We start from the raw sequence: 17,129 nt of genomic DNA, 5'->3' as shown, positions 1-17,129 counted from the left end.
GGCTCTTGATAAATGCATCGAATCCATGTTATAAAACCGGAACCCAGTCCATAGCGTTTGAGCACCCTGAACAGGTATGGCCAGTGAACCCTATCAAAAGCTTTCTCAGCGTCAACAGACAGGAAGAGCGCTGCCCTACGGGAACGTTCAGTTTTATCCAAAAGATGGAGCAATCGCTTGGTATTATTGCTGCACTGTCTATGAAGTATAAATCCCGACTGGTCGGGGTACACAAGCCCCGGCATATAATAGTTGAGACAGTGTGCCAAAATGCCAGTAAACAGTTTGGCATCGATATTCAGGAAGGAGATCGGCCTATACGAGGCGCATTCCTCGGGATCCTTCCCCGGTTTCGGGATAACAACGATAGTAGCGTCTAACATGCTAGGCGAAAGCACACCCGTTTGCCGAAAAGAGTTAAAGAGTCGCACAAGGACGGGAACAAGTTCCGCACAGAAGGATTTATAGAAAAGCGCAGAAAAACAGTCAGGCCAGGTGACTTCCCGATCTGCAAGCGATCAATCGCAGATATAACCTCCTCAGCCCTTATAGGACGATCTAGCGAGGCAGAGTCCGTCGCCAACATAGGTGTGATTGCTATGTCCTCTAAGAAGGATTCTGGGGCTACGTCACCGGGCTTCCCGGCCATATACAGACTTCGATAGAATTCCGCAAAAGCCTGCGCTATTTGGTCGCTCGTACGTGCCTCCGCCCCAGAAGGGAATCGTACCATTTTTATCAGAGACGCTGCGCGCTGTGCTCTCAACCTATGCGCCAGTAGCTTGCTGGCCTTATTGCTTCCTACATAATACTTTTGTTTGAGTCGGACTACCGCATATTCTGCCCTGTCCCAGTCCAACCTCCTCAGCTGGTTCCGGACCTTCTTGAGCTCTCGCCATATTCTAGGAGCACCAGTGCGTTTATGTGAGCGCTCTAACACCCTCACCCGCTGCTCCAAGTCCTCCCGGAGTGGAATCCTCGCCTTGTTATCCCTAGAAGAAAGCAACATCACCTCACCCTTCAGGACAGCCTTCAGTGCCTCCCACAGTGTTGCGATGCTTGTTGTCCCGTTGTCATTAAAGCTAAGGTAATCTATTATTGCCCTTCGAATCGCCTCAACCGTTTAGCCATTCTGAAGCATTGAGTCTCTGAATCGCCATCCTGTTGGACCAACCCTCTCCATGTCCGTGTGAATCTCAACTGTTACCGGAGCATGATCCGACAAGGCCCACGGCTTAATCGCTGGGTCTCTAACTCTGGGGAGAAGCTCCTGGGATGCCAGAAAAAGGTCTAGTCTAGCGTATGTTTTGGTTGCCAATGAGTAGAAAGAATAGTCCCTCAACGTGGGGTGCGCGCTCCTCCACACATCCACCAGCCCACACTCCTTAAGCCACTGCCGCCCAGAATCCGACAAGGACCCAGTCTGACCATACCGTGGACCTGAGCGATCCAGGTCCCCATCCAATACCAAATTAAAATCACCTCCCAGCAATACAGCACCATCCGGGGACTGCAGAATTGGCATCAGAGACTGTCTCAAGAAGGCCTACTGATGGGAATTGGGTGCATAAAGGGAAGCGATCGTGAGAGTGAAACCCCCCAATCGGATCCGCAAGGCCAAGAGCCTCCCCGGGACCTCATGCAATTTGGATATGAATTCCCCAGGGAATGTGCGTGAAAAAAGTATCGCCACTTCTGCATGCTTTGACGGCAGGGAGGACCAGAACTGCCTGGGGAACCACTTGGATCGCATACGGGAGGTATCTTGAAGGACAAGGTGCGTCTCTTGCAGGAGGCATACATGACTCCCGGATCTCTCTAAAGCGGAGAGGATAGCTAGCCTCTTAGTAGGGTTATTTAACCCCCTAACATTTAAGCTTATACATTTGATGGTCATAGCCTAGACTAAAGAAAGCAAGCCGGGGAGACAAAAGCACAAGCTAGGACTACCCTCCACAGTATCATCTAGGCCGCCTAGTGCAAGCTGGCCTGAGGATGCCTTCTCATAAGACCAACATCGTGGGGAAAACCAACAGCAAAAAAAGAAAAAGCACAACAGGTGCATGTGACACACAATTCGTTGATCATCCATCCTTGCGAGGTAAAATCTCCACGGGGCAGTATATTCCGCAATGTCAGTAACTCGGTCCATTGCCCCCGCCGCCCCGACCCTCTGCAAACGTCAACGCACTATGACAGCTGTGGCCTGCAGTACTCCCAGGTGCCCCCGGATGCCCATACTAGGCCGACGTGCCGGCTGCAACGCTGCTCAAAGCGGCTTCTCTCTCCGATCTCAGCTCCAAGGCCATCGGGCGTTGCAGCTTCCTTTTCTTCTCTCTTCTCCGCCACCAAGGAGGGCCCCCAGACGATAGAGCTGCCCCCTCACTCGCCTCCCGGTCTGTGTCCTCAAAGCCCAGGACGCGGCCAGCCTCCGCAACCAATTTCACCTGCCGGAGCTGATCCTCCCAGCGAAAGACCAGGCAGAACGGATGGCCCCACGAGTATGACACATTGTGTGCCCTCAAGTGATCGGTGATCGGCCTAAACTCTCTCCGTCTCTGCAAAGTCCGCACTGATAGATCCTGGAAGAGCTGAAGTTCATGCCCTCGAAAGAGGACCGACTGGAGGTTACGGGCCCGCTGTAGAATCTTTTCTTTGAGGACAAAATTGTGGAGACAGGCTATAATGTCTGGGGGGTGGTCTCCAGGGGGCCCTTGCGCGCCCAGCACGATGCACCCGGTCCAAGACTACCTCCTGTGTCTCTTCTGTGCCAAGCAGGGAGCGAAACAAATCCACAACGTAGCCCCCAATGTCCCCTTTTTCAGCGCCCACCGGGGCCCCTCGTATACGGATATTTTGTCTCCTCGAGCGACTTTCCAAGTCCTCAACAGGCATCTGGAGGAGGTCCTGTTGCTCTCGGAGGCAGACTACCTCCTGTTGCAGGCCCGCTACCTCTTCGGGGGAGCTCACTGTCTTCTAGCTGCGATACACGTTCACCCAGGGAGGTGACCTCTCCTCGTATCTCCTTCACCTCCCATGAGATGTCCCTTCGCAGCTCCTGGATATCCCCTCGGAGCGACTCAAACAGGGGGGGTCAGAAAGCCCTTCGTCACTGAAAAACCCTCCTCTGGCTCCGTCTCAACTCGACTTTCCAAGGCCCTCGTCTCAGGTAAGTCCTCCGTCATAGGCCCAGGCATAGAGCGCGCCCCTGTCAACATGTGTCCTTCACTGAGCACTCGCGTTTGGGCTTCGATGTCGCCATGGCGCACCGGCCTGATCTCACCTCACCAGCTCAGCTCCGTGGGTCCACCAAGATCACTTTACCAAAGCCGGTCAGCGTGCACCGCTCTCTCCGGAACCACGCCAAGGCACATCTCCCAGCCGCCACCAGGTACTATGGTCCGCTCCTTTTGCCCACTCGCAGGACTGCAGGCCAGACTAAGCAAAGTTTCAGGTGCTGGGGTGTGCAACCCAGAAGTCAGGGAACCGGATCCCCGCCATCCAGCAGGGCCCCGCGCCTCACCAACCTCACTCCAAGGCGCCCGGCAGGGGAAGCTCCACCAGTCACCGCCAGATCAGCAGGGCTCCAGAAACATTGCTCACCCCTCAGGTACCACAACCACCCGGCATCGGGCCCCACAGCTCACTCCGTCTATCAGGGGACCCAGGAAGGCCCTCGAGCCTCGCCCCTCCCGCTGACGCGAGGCAACCCGGCTCCGACCGGCACCGCCGCGTCCGGAAAACCCGGGGGGAGCCACACAAAATGGGGAAAGCCTCCAGGCCTCCCCCAGGCTGGCCACAGGTCGCTTTTCCGGGCCGAGGCGGCGGAGCGCAAAAAGGAACGTCCTAGTGCTCTGCCATCTTGACCACGCCCTACCGCCACACTGTCTTTAAAAACATTCTAGCACCAACTGCGCTTTGTCTCCAAAGAGACAGGAGCCATCAAAGGGCATGTCCATCTAAGACAGTGTGACATCCCTCGAAAAGCAAGTAGTTCAAAGCCAGGCGTGGCACCTGAGGAACACCGCCAACAAAACCGCTCTGCCCAGCGAGCCGCTCGTGAGGAGTCCACAGCGAATGGTGAACTTTGCTGCATCCCTCCCGTCTGTCATAGCTTAGGAGAGCATGGCATGGACCTCCCCCAGGATCGTAGGCAGCACTTGCACTACCAAATTCCACAGAGCCTGGAAGTAACAGCCCAAAAGGCATGCAGTGTTCACAGACCCCCAATGTCAGGCTGGCTCAGGAAAACATCTTCTTCCCAAGTGTCTCCAGCTTCTTGGATTTCCTATCTGGCGGGGGGAATGTGCCAGGGTTAACATGGGAGGTGGAAGCTTGGACCACCAAACTCTCAGGGGTGGAGTGGTGAGTGAGGAAACTTGGGTCCCTGTGGGGGAAGGGGAGAGAAGGGCAGGGAGGGGGTTGGTGACGGTTAATTGTTCACAGGAGCCCCTGTGTTGGTCTTGGACCAAGTACCTAAAAGGACTGCAAGGGCTTCATTGAATGTGAGGAGCAGTTCAGTGGCTAAGAATCCTGGCTGAAGCAACTCTGTCAAGACACTGGTCTTGACTGCCACCAAGGGCAACTGAAGGTCGAGGACCTCCACACTGCCACTGTGAAAGGCACTCCATCCTCTGCAGCTACGGTAGAGGGAGAAAGCATGCCAGCATACGAGGAAGTGTCCATACCACTAGGTTTACTCAGTTCCTCACACTAGTCCATATCATGGTCATATGTCTGGACTTAAGGGCCCAGTAGTGACCACTCCCATTCTTTTTTCTCTTGTGGAGATCATGCTACGACATTCTGTGAGCCAAATCAGTGTTGTTCTCCCCCATTTCTAGGCCTGGGACTTAGCTTGACTTACTAAGGGATGCAAATGTGCAGTTTTTAACTTCCAACTGGAACAACACCCTGAAATGGTAGCTCCCTGGTATTTCATGCCTTTAACTAACACATAGTCTGTGAAAGGTCGGAAGGAATAATGGTTAGCCAGGAGAACAGGTACGATGTCTGGGTACAACTAAAGCTACATGCTGTTGTAGGAGGTGGGGTCTCCTTGTCATGCTGTGGTCATGGTAGAATCTTTTTTTCTTGAATATCTTAATCTTAATACAAGAACTTGGCATTCTCAAGATAGGGCACTGTAGGAAACTGCCCTCTTTCTTGGCATGGTTACCCTCATTTTCTGCCTGCTGTCAGTTTGCTTGACTATGTTCAATGGGATCCTCCTAACCAGGAACCCAGTGATTACACTCTCTCCTCTAAATCTGGTTGCTTGTAACCTTTTCTTCCCGCGATTGGCATATTGGTCCCCCTGTACAAGTATTTGGTACTTAGGTACCCAGGGCATTGGTGTTCCAGGGGATCCCTATGGGCTGCAGCAGTTATTCAAAGGGTTCTGCAGGCCTGCCATAGCAGTCTGCGTGAACCGGGTGCATGCACCCGGTTTCACTACAAGTCACTGCACCAGGTCACTGTAAGTCACCCCTATGATAGGCCCTCTCAGTCCGGAGGGCAGGGTGAAGGTACCTGTGTGTAAGGGCACCCCTGCACTAGCAGAGGTGCCCCCACGAACTCCAGCTCCATTTTACTGGACTTCGTGAGTGTGGGGACGCCATTTTATATGTGCACAGGACATAGGTCGTTACCTATGTCCAGCCTACATAATGGTAATGGCATGTCTGGTATCAAACAAAGGGTTGTCTCTAGTATTTTCTGATACTGTGTTCCAAAAATAAAGCACCTTTATTTTTGTACAACAAAGTGTTTTCTTTCTTGTGTGTAAGTACTGTGTGACTGTAATGGTATTGCATGAGCTTTGCATGTCTCCGCCTTGGCTGCTCATCCACAGCTACCCCTAGAGACCCTGGCTTCTAGACACTGCCTACACTTTGATGAGAGGGGATACCTGGACCTGGTATAAGGTGTAAGTACCATAGGTACCCACCACACATTAGGCCAGCTTCCTACAGGTACACATTAACACATGCACAGAAAGACAGTAGACGGATATTTCTGGGCATCATGTACGTTTAGTTCATGGTCAGGCACTGAGGGCCCTAGGTCTGGGCCTCCAGCGGCACATCAATTACCCAATGTCCCATGACACTCTGGCAGTGCATAGCACCTCCTTCTGGCATTGTAAGTACCCTCAGGAGGTATTCCTCCCAGGGGCCCCAGAGTGCTTGTGGGGGTAGTCCGGAGCTCAAGTCTCCTCGGTCGCACGCATCAATTCATGTTAAGTGCCCCTGGAAGACTACCACTGCCCAACAGCCGAATAATGTCTCTCTCTGCCACCATTAAAGCAAGATTACAAAATACTACTGTAAAGGCTTTGATCACTCCAGATCCCTAAAGTAATTAACTGCGGAATAAGCTTTAGTAACTCTGCAGGGCTCCAGAAGTCTGCCCCTGAACTCCCACCCAGAATCCATGGATCTTCGAGCAGCTCCAGAGGCATACCGGTAACAGGCTGCAGCGGCTATTCTTCCTATTTTGTACAGGAGTGATCTTGTAAAGGAGGCCCTGTGGAGTATTTTGAGTTGTATTACGCAGAAGCCCGTTCTATTTGGTCCCTCCCTTGGGTACTGGCAGGCCTCCCACCCAATCTCCATCATACAGGGCTCCAAGATCAGCCTCCCATTTGTATTTAAGGTATGCCAGGGTACTTGGGTATTAGTGGTCAGTGACCCTACAGATTTGACATTTCCTTGTTCATGCAGGAGAGCTAAAGGCACTTTGCTCTCCAGAGGTGATTTAACTTAATTTGAGTCTAGGAGGGGCCTGTACCCATTCAATGCATGGACTACATATGTCGCCTAGCTATGATATGCCCAGAAAGTCCCTTTTGTTTTAATCATTCAGCATCACGAGGTCTCTCAACAGGTGAGAGTCCCACAATGGTTTTTCTAGTGTCTGTTTCCTCCTCCCCTATCCCAGTTATTTGTTTGTCTCCAACCATACTTGGATGACACTGGCTAGAGGTTTCAGAGTCCTGTGCAGAGAAGTGGCACTGTAAAGGTCCCTGGAGTACCCCCTAGATAACACGGCCTTTCTGTCCGCCCTTACTGATGGCCCCTGCTGATCTGCAAATGCCCAGTTGTTAAAAACCATGAGGTGAGAGGCCCAACAGTAAAGCCCTAAGTTTGGAAAGGCTAAACCCCTGTTGTATGAAGAGCTAGTCAGTTTGTGTAATGCTATTCCGGGGGTGCCACCATCCCATTGCCGGGCTCGTGTGATGATATCCACCCTCTGAAGTAGTCTGGGACCCTGTAATGCGTGTTTTGCAACATGTGCAGGACCCGGAGCAGGAAGATCATTTTAAAACATGGTCGCTCAACCCATTAGGGTCAGGGGGGTTTATTCCAGTGTTCCACTTCTGTCTTATAACTTTCCAGTATTCTACCGAATTTCCTGCACATGGAGAGGGACTGGTCCTACGTGATAAACACCCCAAAGGTATGTGAACCCATCTGTTGTCAACTGTATTGTGTCTCCCCCTCTCCCCCCCTCCATCCGTGGGCTCCAGGTTATAATTTGGTATGCCACTGATTTGTGCCAATTGTATGGACCCCCTAGATACTCCCTGCAAATATGTTCCAGTTGGCCATGGGCAGGACACATAGCGGGGGGAAAAAGGGCACCCCTGCCTTGTTCCTCAAACAAAATTCTCTTGACTTGACCCCATTCACCCGCACCCTTGCAATTAGATTTGTATATAGTAATTTAAGCCAGGCCAGGGATTCCACTCTAAGCCCCATTTTACGCAGGTCTGTCATAAAATAAGGCCACTGCAGAGAGTCAAAGGTCTTTTCTGCATCAAAGACCAGCACCACTTCTGGTTCTAGGATATCTCTTGCCCTGGCCAAGACCATGAAGAGGAAATACGATGTGTCGCCCTATAGGGCATAAAGCTGGACTTGTCTGCCAAGACAAGTTTAGCATTCACCTGGTAAAGGCGATAAATTAGTTCTTTGGCCAGAACCTCAGTTTCTGTAGTAGGGATTTTGGTAGGTATGAGGAACGGTCATCAGGGGGCTTGTCTTTTTAATACATGAGGGTGACTGTGCAAATCTAAGGTCTCGTGGCAGAGCGCCCTCCTTCCTTGCCCCAAGGTACACCTCTAGGAGCAATTTCCTCAGCAGGCCTCACTATGCACTTGAAGAATGCCGCGGGGTACCAGTTAGGGCCTGGGGTTCTCCCCGAATGCATTTGCTTAATTGCTTCTTGTACCCACATCCTCTGGGAAGAGGGTCCGAGTCGGGAACCTCCCTACGAATTTTGCCATCTCCCAGGGAGTGCGCCTCACCCTGGAGCAATACATGGATTTAGGATGAGAGGAAACGGCCTCTGCTATGTCAGGCCCTTTTTCAATTAGGCAACCGTCAGATGTCCATAGGATTTGGACCCATCGTTGTCCCTCCTCCCTGTGTGCTAACCTGGCCAGTAACTTACCTGCCTTATTTACCACCATATATAGGATATGCTGCTTACTGTGGAACAGCGCTTGTGCCGCGCTTTCTGCCACCTGTCTGCATTCCTCCCTCAAGCGTTCTTTACAGTGCAAGTGCTCCCCTCCTGGGGCCTCGACATACTCTAGTTCCTTTACTCCTAGACACTGATCTAGGTCCTGCATCCTCTCCCTCCTCCCGTTGTTTGACTGCAAGCATGACCCTGTGACACTGCTTTGGAAGATTCCCAGTTACCCCCAATGCCACTGATCCCAAGTTCTCTCACAGGTAGGCTTCGGTGATCCGTCTCAGTTATGTTCTGGTATTCCAGTCCCACAAGAGCCCACGGTCGAGCCTTCACTCATCCCTCCCCTAAGGGGGGGTGGTGGGGAGGCGGGGGTGTCTGTGCGTCAAAGTGGCTGTGAGCGGGGAATCATCGCAGATTCCCTGGGGCAGGAACCTAGTGTTTACTAATCTGCCACCTTGTATGATCAGTGAGAAGTAGTCGAGTCGAGATAGGGAGTGTCTTTTAGTGGCCATATATGAGTATTCTTGCACCTCGTGGTGAGAGTCCCTCCACAAATCCAGGAGGTACAGGGCCGTAAGAAAGTGCGGTCAGCATTTGTTGTCTCAACCCTGTGGGCCAGTCGGTGTAGGTTTGTCCAGGTCCTGTTGTAGTGTTAGGTTTATGTCACCACCTAACTGCAGGATGCCCTCTGGGGCCTTTGCCAGGCATTTCCCCGTGGGGTCTAGCATGATCAAATGCAGACCTGTTGGGAAGTACATAGATACCACCACCAGTTTGTCTGTGCTCATTTTCTCTTTGTATTGCTGAATAGCAGCCCTATATCTGTTCAGACAAAAGGGACTGATCGGCACATCCGAATGGCTACTCAACGTGAACCGGAGGTAAACCCCAAGTGGACCAGGACTTTGTATCATCCCCAAACAATAAACCCACAGCTGTTGCCTACGAGGTGAATCTCCTGCAGGAGTATCAGGTCCGCGACTTGTCTGTAAGATAGCAGGCCACCATTCCCCTCTTCAGTTTGTAGCCGAGGCCACTGACATTCCAAGTAAATACATTTAGATTCAGGCTCTGGTGTGCCCGAGTGCCCCTGGATATCCCTGTGAACATATACTGTGTACAAGGGCCCATGTTCTGGAATATACCAACAACCACTCTCGAACCCCCCCCCCTCCCCCACAGTATACCCACCTTCCTGCCTTATGCTGCAGGCTTAGAACTGCCTGCCACCCGAATTCACAAGGCGTCTGTCACCCTCCTTCCTGTAACATCTTAACTTGTCAATCCTGTATATATGATAAAGAAACAAAAAAGAAAAACAGCTCAATTGTCGCCCCTGTGATATCGCTGGGGCCAAGGGGGAAACTAGGAAAACAGAAGTAGAAAAGGATATTGTCAGAGGGATGGGGAGAACACTCTTGGTCTGTGACTCCATTATGCCGACCTTACACGGATTCCAGGGCAACCCAGCTCTGCAGGAGAGTATCACCACATAGATATTAGGGGTTCTCTGTGAGCGCCAGCTCCTCGTTGACCAACATCCGCTGTGTCTGCTGGGCTCTGCTGTGCTGGGAGTCCTGGTCTCCGTAGTTGTTTTGGGGAGGATTCCCTCACTGTTTTTTATTGTCGACCTGGTGCCAGCCCTCTAGCCATTCATTGCCTCCTCCGGAGTTACAAAGAGCCAGGACCTTCCTTCTGAAAGGATCTTTAAATTTGCAGGTAAGAACATCATAATTTGGATGTTCCTCTTTCTCAGTTTTGCTTCATCTTTTCAAGGGATCTTCGTTTCGCCTGTACTTCCTGCGTGTAGTTCGATGAAGGTGTTGTTTTCATGTTGTAGGGGAGCACTGATGCGAGCCACCCTAAGGATGGCATCTCGATCCCTGTGTTTGGAAATACGGGTGACAAGAGGTCGGGATTTCCTCCAGATTTTGGGGGAATGAGGTGCGAAGGGGGGAAGGGAATACAATATTCAGAGAGCTGTGAGGTAAATTAACTTTCTGACATAGTCCTCTAGAAAGCTCACAGGGTCTTTTGTCTACACAGCATTCTGAGAGGCCAGCCATAATATTATTGTACCGGGAGCGCCCTTCTGCATCATCTGCCCTGATATGTAGTCTTTGAACGGTCTCCTGTAGTTGCTGCACCTCCATCTGTAGAGGAGCGATGGAGTCAGTGCGATGCCATTTGCTTCACCATATAGACCATTAACAAACGTTTCAGTCAGACTGTATGAGGGCAATATCAATTGCTTTTGTGTCTTTTTGTGCTGTAGCTCAGTTTTAGTTTCCAGGACGGCGCAGTGCAAGTCTTTAAGTAAGGGGTCGTTTAATTCGCTTTGTCAGAGTCAGCCGTGCCACTGTCTTTCTTGCACCTAAAGGTGTATTTGTCAATTTTGTTGGCTTGTGCACTTTCTTTTGTCCAATAGTGGTGGTGTGCAGGGATTAGGCATTTCCATCTTGAACGCAGCTCTCCAGACCCAGCTACTAGGCTGTCCATCTTTTCTAACCACTAATTTGTTGGGCAGTTCATGAGTGTGCCAGCGTCTTAGCCTTTTTTTTTTCTGTCTACACAATTCAGCCTGCACCATTTTCATGCTGGGGCCTGTCCTTCTACTCATCGGGTGGTCTGTACACAAGTGGCCTGTCACCATTGACTCGCTGCTGTTTACTAGGGGGGTGTCGCCCCCGGGGCCACTCCATCCACTACTAAACAGAGGGCCCACACAACACACAGTGGCACCGTGCCCTCTCCGGCTCTACCAGGCGGGCCCTGCACCACTCAGTCATCCCCAAGGTCTGCATGCGCCCTGCTGCCACTCCATGCCTGTCGCAGTCAATACAGGCTAAGTGTCTCCAGCACCCACCCACAGGTGGGGGTGGGGAAGGGAATACATGTAGCTCTACTGTGTCCCATGGTGAGGGTCACAGTTACTGACAGCAAGCCCTCACCACTGGTCACACTGAAACAGTGCCCCTGGCATTCTTACCGAGTCCTAGGGAGGCCTTTACTCCTCTCTGTTGCCACTGTATTTTCTTCACCTCTCACCAGCGTGCACTTCCTGGATCTACCCTATGTGCGTCAGGAGCAGTCCGCTAAGGCGTCATCTTGCCTTAACGCCAAACCACGCACCTGCACAATAGATTATTTGTCTTCATAAAACTGACCTGGGGAAGAGGGGCAAAGTGTCTAGGATGGATAAGCCAGATTTGGCCAACTGGCACACTCTATGGGTGCAGTCACATATTATGTGTACTCCCCCAGTCCTTTCTATGATTGCCTGAAAGAAGACCGAGATGTAGCTCTGGAGCTCATGGAGTGGATGTCTCCTGGTGTTCCTCAGATCTGTATGTTGTTTCGCCTTGAGCGATTCTCAAAGCCTTCATATTTCTTCAGGAAAATCACAAGTTGCTAGGTGCAGCATTCACCTCTGCGGGCAGTTACAATCATATACCTGATATTTCAATCCTTTAGGTTGGTTCTAAACACTGGGCCCAGTCTTTGTGACTAAGGTAAGGGCTCTGAGCTCTCACCATGTGCTCGGCCATTGTGCTTTTTTTTCTCCCAAAAGTTGGGGCTTTGGATTTAGTTGGTGTGAGCATTAAACTAGTTAAATCCACATTTTGAATGAGTTGGCAAGTAGAGAGGGTGGTCATTAGGCGGCGTAGGCCATTGTGCACCATTTCTTCACTTTCTGGATACTGGAGGATCTTGTTTGCTGGGTGTGATCTTCCTTATCACAGAGTCACGTCTCTCACTTAGGAAGGGCCTTCTGTTGACTCCATGTGCTAGGCTGTAACATCCTCTTCTTTCCACCCCCAAGGAGGGACGCTTTGGTATCAGTTGGCAGGCTTACTAGATTAATTTCTCTACACATTAAACAAGCTGGGCAGTTGAACACGGGTTGCTGTGCTCATTCCCCTCTCATATTGTTAACCCTTTCACAAGGTTCCTGCTTCAGCTGCCCCTACTGCTTTATGGGGAAAGAGGATGGGTGGGAGTGGTCCTGGAGAAATGGTCTTTGGTTCCATTGAGTACACAGTCAATTAGGTGCCTTTACCACACTTGGGTCAACCCCAACATAGCTATTTACTCAATGTCCGTGCTCAGAGGCCTGTATCAAGGGGATTTTGCAGTTCTTTCTTCAAGACAGTCTCCTGTCCAACAGGTACAGAAGGTCTTCATCTTGGGACAGTTCACGCCGCTCCAGGGGGTTTGCTCTCTCTCATTCGGGGGGCTGACTATAGATGTTCATTGTCCCTGGTGTTCTCCTGGGTGACTACAATGCTTTAGGGGGCTGGCTATTCCGACCTTTCAGTTGATATGTAGATATTAAAGGACGAAGGAGAGTAGCACTGGACCTTAACATCTGCCATCTTCAGAGCATGGCCTCACCTCCTCATTAAAAAAACATTGTTTTGAGTATAGTCAAGTATAGACCACAGACGGAGGCAGGGTGTCTCATGAGAACGTGAAAAAGAGGTTCACAATGCCCCACTGTGTGACCACCATATCCTGGCTTCTGTTTTTTCCACTGGAAACGTCAAATGACAGTACACTGTTAATCTTCATGTGCTGCTAAATTAGCTGTAGGCTTTTTTTTTTTTTTTGGGGGGGGGGTTTCACTTCAACTGGGAGGTGAGAGACTCATAAGAATCTAAAATAGTCATAAGCTGCACAACTATTGCTACAGATAAGCAACTTCTTTCTTCACAGCTTATTCTAGATTCATTTGTACAGAAGTATACATCCTAGGAAAGAGGGTGTGGAGAGCAAGCAGTACAAGAAAAATGTTTTAACACAGTCAGACCTATAGTCACCGCTGGGTGTCACTGAATTTCTGACCAATTGTGTTTATTAAAGGTATTTCCAGTTGAACATGTTTGGTCCCTCAGTATGGCATTCCCCATGAAAGCCAAGCAATAATCTTTCTTTTTAGTGGAGTGCGACTGAAGTTTGGGCTGTAAAGTTTTATAAGCTTAATGAACAACAGAATAAGGGATGGGTTCCAAATAGATGATGAGTTTTTCTAATTAACTGTTTCTTATTAATATACTAAGTGGCTGCCCTTCTAACATCAAAACTACTTTCTGTACAAGAAGTTGGATTTTTCATCGATATCAGGAGTTGAAGAGTTTGGCCCTTAAAAGCACATGCTTAATAGTGTGGTGTTTCACAGCTGACTGATACAGAAGATTAAAAGATGGAATTTTTAGCCAAGAGAGTGGTATGATTTGTCCCTAACTTCTACCCCCTCACACCCATCACCTCAACTCCCACCCAACTTGATGTAATAAAACATCACTGTAGTAATGTTAGTACGAATGTGCAACCACTGCCTCTTCAGCTAAGTGAGAAATGTTTTGAAGGCTAATTGTATGGTCTTGAGTTGTAAGACTGATGTGTTCTACTTCTACGGCTTGAGTCTTCATACCTCTTACTTTCAAGTTGTTAATATTTGCTTCTCATCCTAAATGAAGCATATAATGGCAAGCAGTTACAAATGGGTCTATAAAGCCTCTGCCATTTGCCATATTGTATTTATTTCGCCATCATAATCCTTTTACCAGTGTAACTGAAAACCACTAGATCCTTCTAGGTCCCACATGACTGCCAATTGATTAGAAAGCCATGCTGAACTGATCTCATGCATAATTGAACATATAATACAAAATTAATACACAAAGCCATCATTCCCATGCTCGCAGTGAGATGTCTAGTACAGACTGATTCTGAAAGGTATAAATCCTCTGGTACAGCGAAACTGCCAATGCTTTCAGTGCGTCTATTTTCACCTGAAGTAATATTTTCATTTGGTATGGGATTGGAGAAGATTTCTGTAAATTCACTTTGAAGCCTAACCATAAACAGTGAAATACTTTCCACTGTTTTGGCACTGCAGAAACATACCCCCCTGTACAAGCTAAATGTCCAGATATGAATAGCTATATCTATACCCTGTACCTTTAGATGGGATTTCACCATTGCTATTATTAACAATAACCATGGAGTTAAAATTATTATAAAAAGTAACTTATTTCAACTTATGTTGTTTGCCAGTTACATCAAATTTTAAGTACCTACCATAGCTTGGATACGGTTACATGTATCCTTTAGAGTTTGACAAAGTAGTGATCCTTCCTCAACTATGGGGTTACATCCTGGAAAGCTGCCCTTTTACATTTCATGTTTTTACATGTCTGTTTATAGGCCTTAAGTCTGTGGTTAGTCTTACGGTTTGTTGTTTTGGGTCAAAATATGCTGAGTAACATGCTCCATTTATTTTTGAAATATGAACTTCAACAGCTTGCTTTTGCAATAGCAATCCCCCTCCCCCAACAAAAAAATAACAAGGGCAATTCTGTTCATGCTCCTTTGTTTTAGTTTGAAATTCAAAGGCTGTGATATGATGAATGACACTACTCACTGATCTGAGGGTATTTTGTCCCATATCTATTGAACAACTTCAGATATCTGCCGAACTGGTTGGTTGCTGAACAGGTTGAGCTCTGCTCCCTACTTCTACAATGATATGGCAGCCTTTTAAACAGATTATACTGTTATCTGAGCTTGTCTATTATTGTCCCTATTGAGACATGTGTTGCAAATAATACTGTTCAGTGTAGTGCTGTCTGCTGTGTGGTATATTCTGGTGTATCTTCTTGCAGTAGATGTCGCTAATTTGTAGTGCTCCCATTGCTTTCAGTGTTTTTTTTAAATCTACCCTAACATTTTACAAATTAGATGGGAATTAATGGTTATGGTGGTGCGTTTGAACCACTTGCCAATACCTCTGTCCTGAATCTAGAGGCTTAAAGCCAGGTTTGCAGTCTAATTACCAAGCCTGTATTCAAGTGTAGGCTAACAGTATATTTCAGCATAAAACCGGTATGCATACTGGGCAAAGGTGCCAAATCTACAGTGTTCTAGGACCTGATCTTAACATATTATGCCCAGTGATTCTTTGCTGTAGTTGTCATTATTTTGAGCTTCAAGTGAAAGCAACCTTTGCACCTTGAAGTAATGCGGTCCAGTAAGAGACATAGGGGCTGATTCTAACCCCCGGCGGTCGCGAGGGTCGGCGGGAGCACCGCCGACAGGCCGGCGGTGCCCCGCAGGGCATTCTGACCGCGGCGCTTTGGCCGCGGTCAGAAAGGGTAAACCGGCGGTCTCCCGCCGGTTTACCGCTGCCCTCAGAATCCCCCATGGCGGCGCAGCTTGCTGCGCCGCCATGGGGGATTCTGACCGCCTCTACCGCCATCCTGTTCATGGCGGGAAAGCCGCCATGAACAGGATGGCGGTAGGGGGGGTCGTGGGGCCCCTGGGGGCCCCTGCCATGCCCATGCCAATGGCATGGGCACGGCAGGGGCCCCCGTAAGAGGGCCCCGCAAGGTATTTCAGTGTCTGCCTTGCAGACACTGAAATACGCGACGGGTGCTACTGCACCCGTCGCACCTTCCCACTCCGCCGGCTCGATTACGAGCAGGCATCCTCGTGGGAAGGGAGTTTTTCCCTGGGCTGGCGGGCGGTCTTTTGGAGACCGCCCGCCAGCCCAGGGAAAAACTCATAATACCCTCCGCGGTCTTCTGACCGCGGAGCGGTATTATGGGGGCGGAATTCGGGCGGGCGGCCTCCGCCGCCCGCCAGAATTAGAATCACCCCCATAATTTGCAAACCAAGTGCTTGCTAACCTACAGGCATGAATGCCTACACTGGGGCAAAATCGAAATTGAGTCTTTTCTGTTACCAAAAATGCAAAACCTTTGAAAAAAATCCACAACAACACAATCTATGAATCTTGAAGGCCTCTAAGTCAATATCCACCAAAAACATTCAGAAATCTCAAACTTCCTATATGGTCTTACTGCAGCCTTCATTGACACTGCTCTCTTATTCTAATACTGACCTGTGCACAATCTCCGCCAAAGTAAAAACTCCATTCTGAAGTTTTCAAATATTAATTTTGATTCTGAAACTAAGCATTCTTCCAACCTGATGGCTGAAAAGAGAAATCTAAGAATAGTGAGGAAATAGACTAATTAGGAGTATCCTGGATTTCAGTGTGCTTGCTTGCTTTTTAATAAATGCAAGCTCCCATCCATGAAACAAATATGTTAGCATAATCTGAATATGTTATTATAAACAAATCCTAAATCAAAAATAATTTCGCCTCGGATATTGCCATCACTAGCTCAATTGGAAACATTATCCCACGCCAGGATTGCAAAGCCAAACCTGGTGGTAGACTCAACATCAGTTTCTGTGCCATTTCTCTGCTTTCCCATTTCACACACTCACGATATCTTATTCTCTTCTCTTTTGTGTACAGATCAACAGCTCATAATATTTGGCAGGCACTTACATTTACTACCTAGAGGGCCTCAGCTTCAGTTTTGGCTATGAACTGATCGTGTTTATCTCCACCATTTACTGTGCCGTGTACATTTTTCTCTCCTAGGAGACTGAAGAATATGGTTAAATGCTCTGTTCAAGGCATAAATACTCGTCTTGATTCAGTGTCCATCCTTAACAAGAAACAATATGTCCTCTGCAATACAATCTGCAGTGCTCCTTCGCAATCCAAACATTTCTTCTCACAAAAAGGTCACAGTCTCTAAACATATACCTTTTTCTTTGATCTCACCATT

General features: G+C 49.0%; 1 protein-coding gene across 2 annotated transcripts in view; it reads right to left on the bottom strand.

Annotated features, from left to right (window-relative positions):
- The window catches only part of RABGGTA (Rab geranylgeranyltransferase subunit alpha), a 316,511-nt gene that overhangs the window by 23,710 nt on the left and 275,672 nt on the right, over positions 1 to 17,129 (bottom strand). The window lies entirely within an intron of this gene.

Source organism: Pleurodeles waltl, chromosome 6 (genome assembly GCF_031143425.1).
Source record: "Pleurodeles waltl isolate 20211129_DDA chromosome 6, aPleWal1.hap1.20221129, whole genome shotgun sequence".
NCBI lineage: Eukaryota > Metazoa > Chordata > Amphibia > Caudata > Salamandridae > Pleurodeles > Pleurodeles waltl.
Note: the sequence above shows the minus strand (reverse complement) of the source record. Positions and strands in the feature narration are given on the sequence as shown.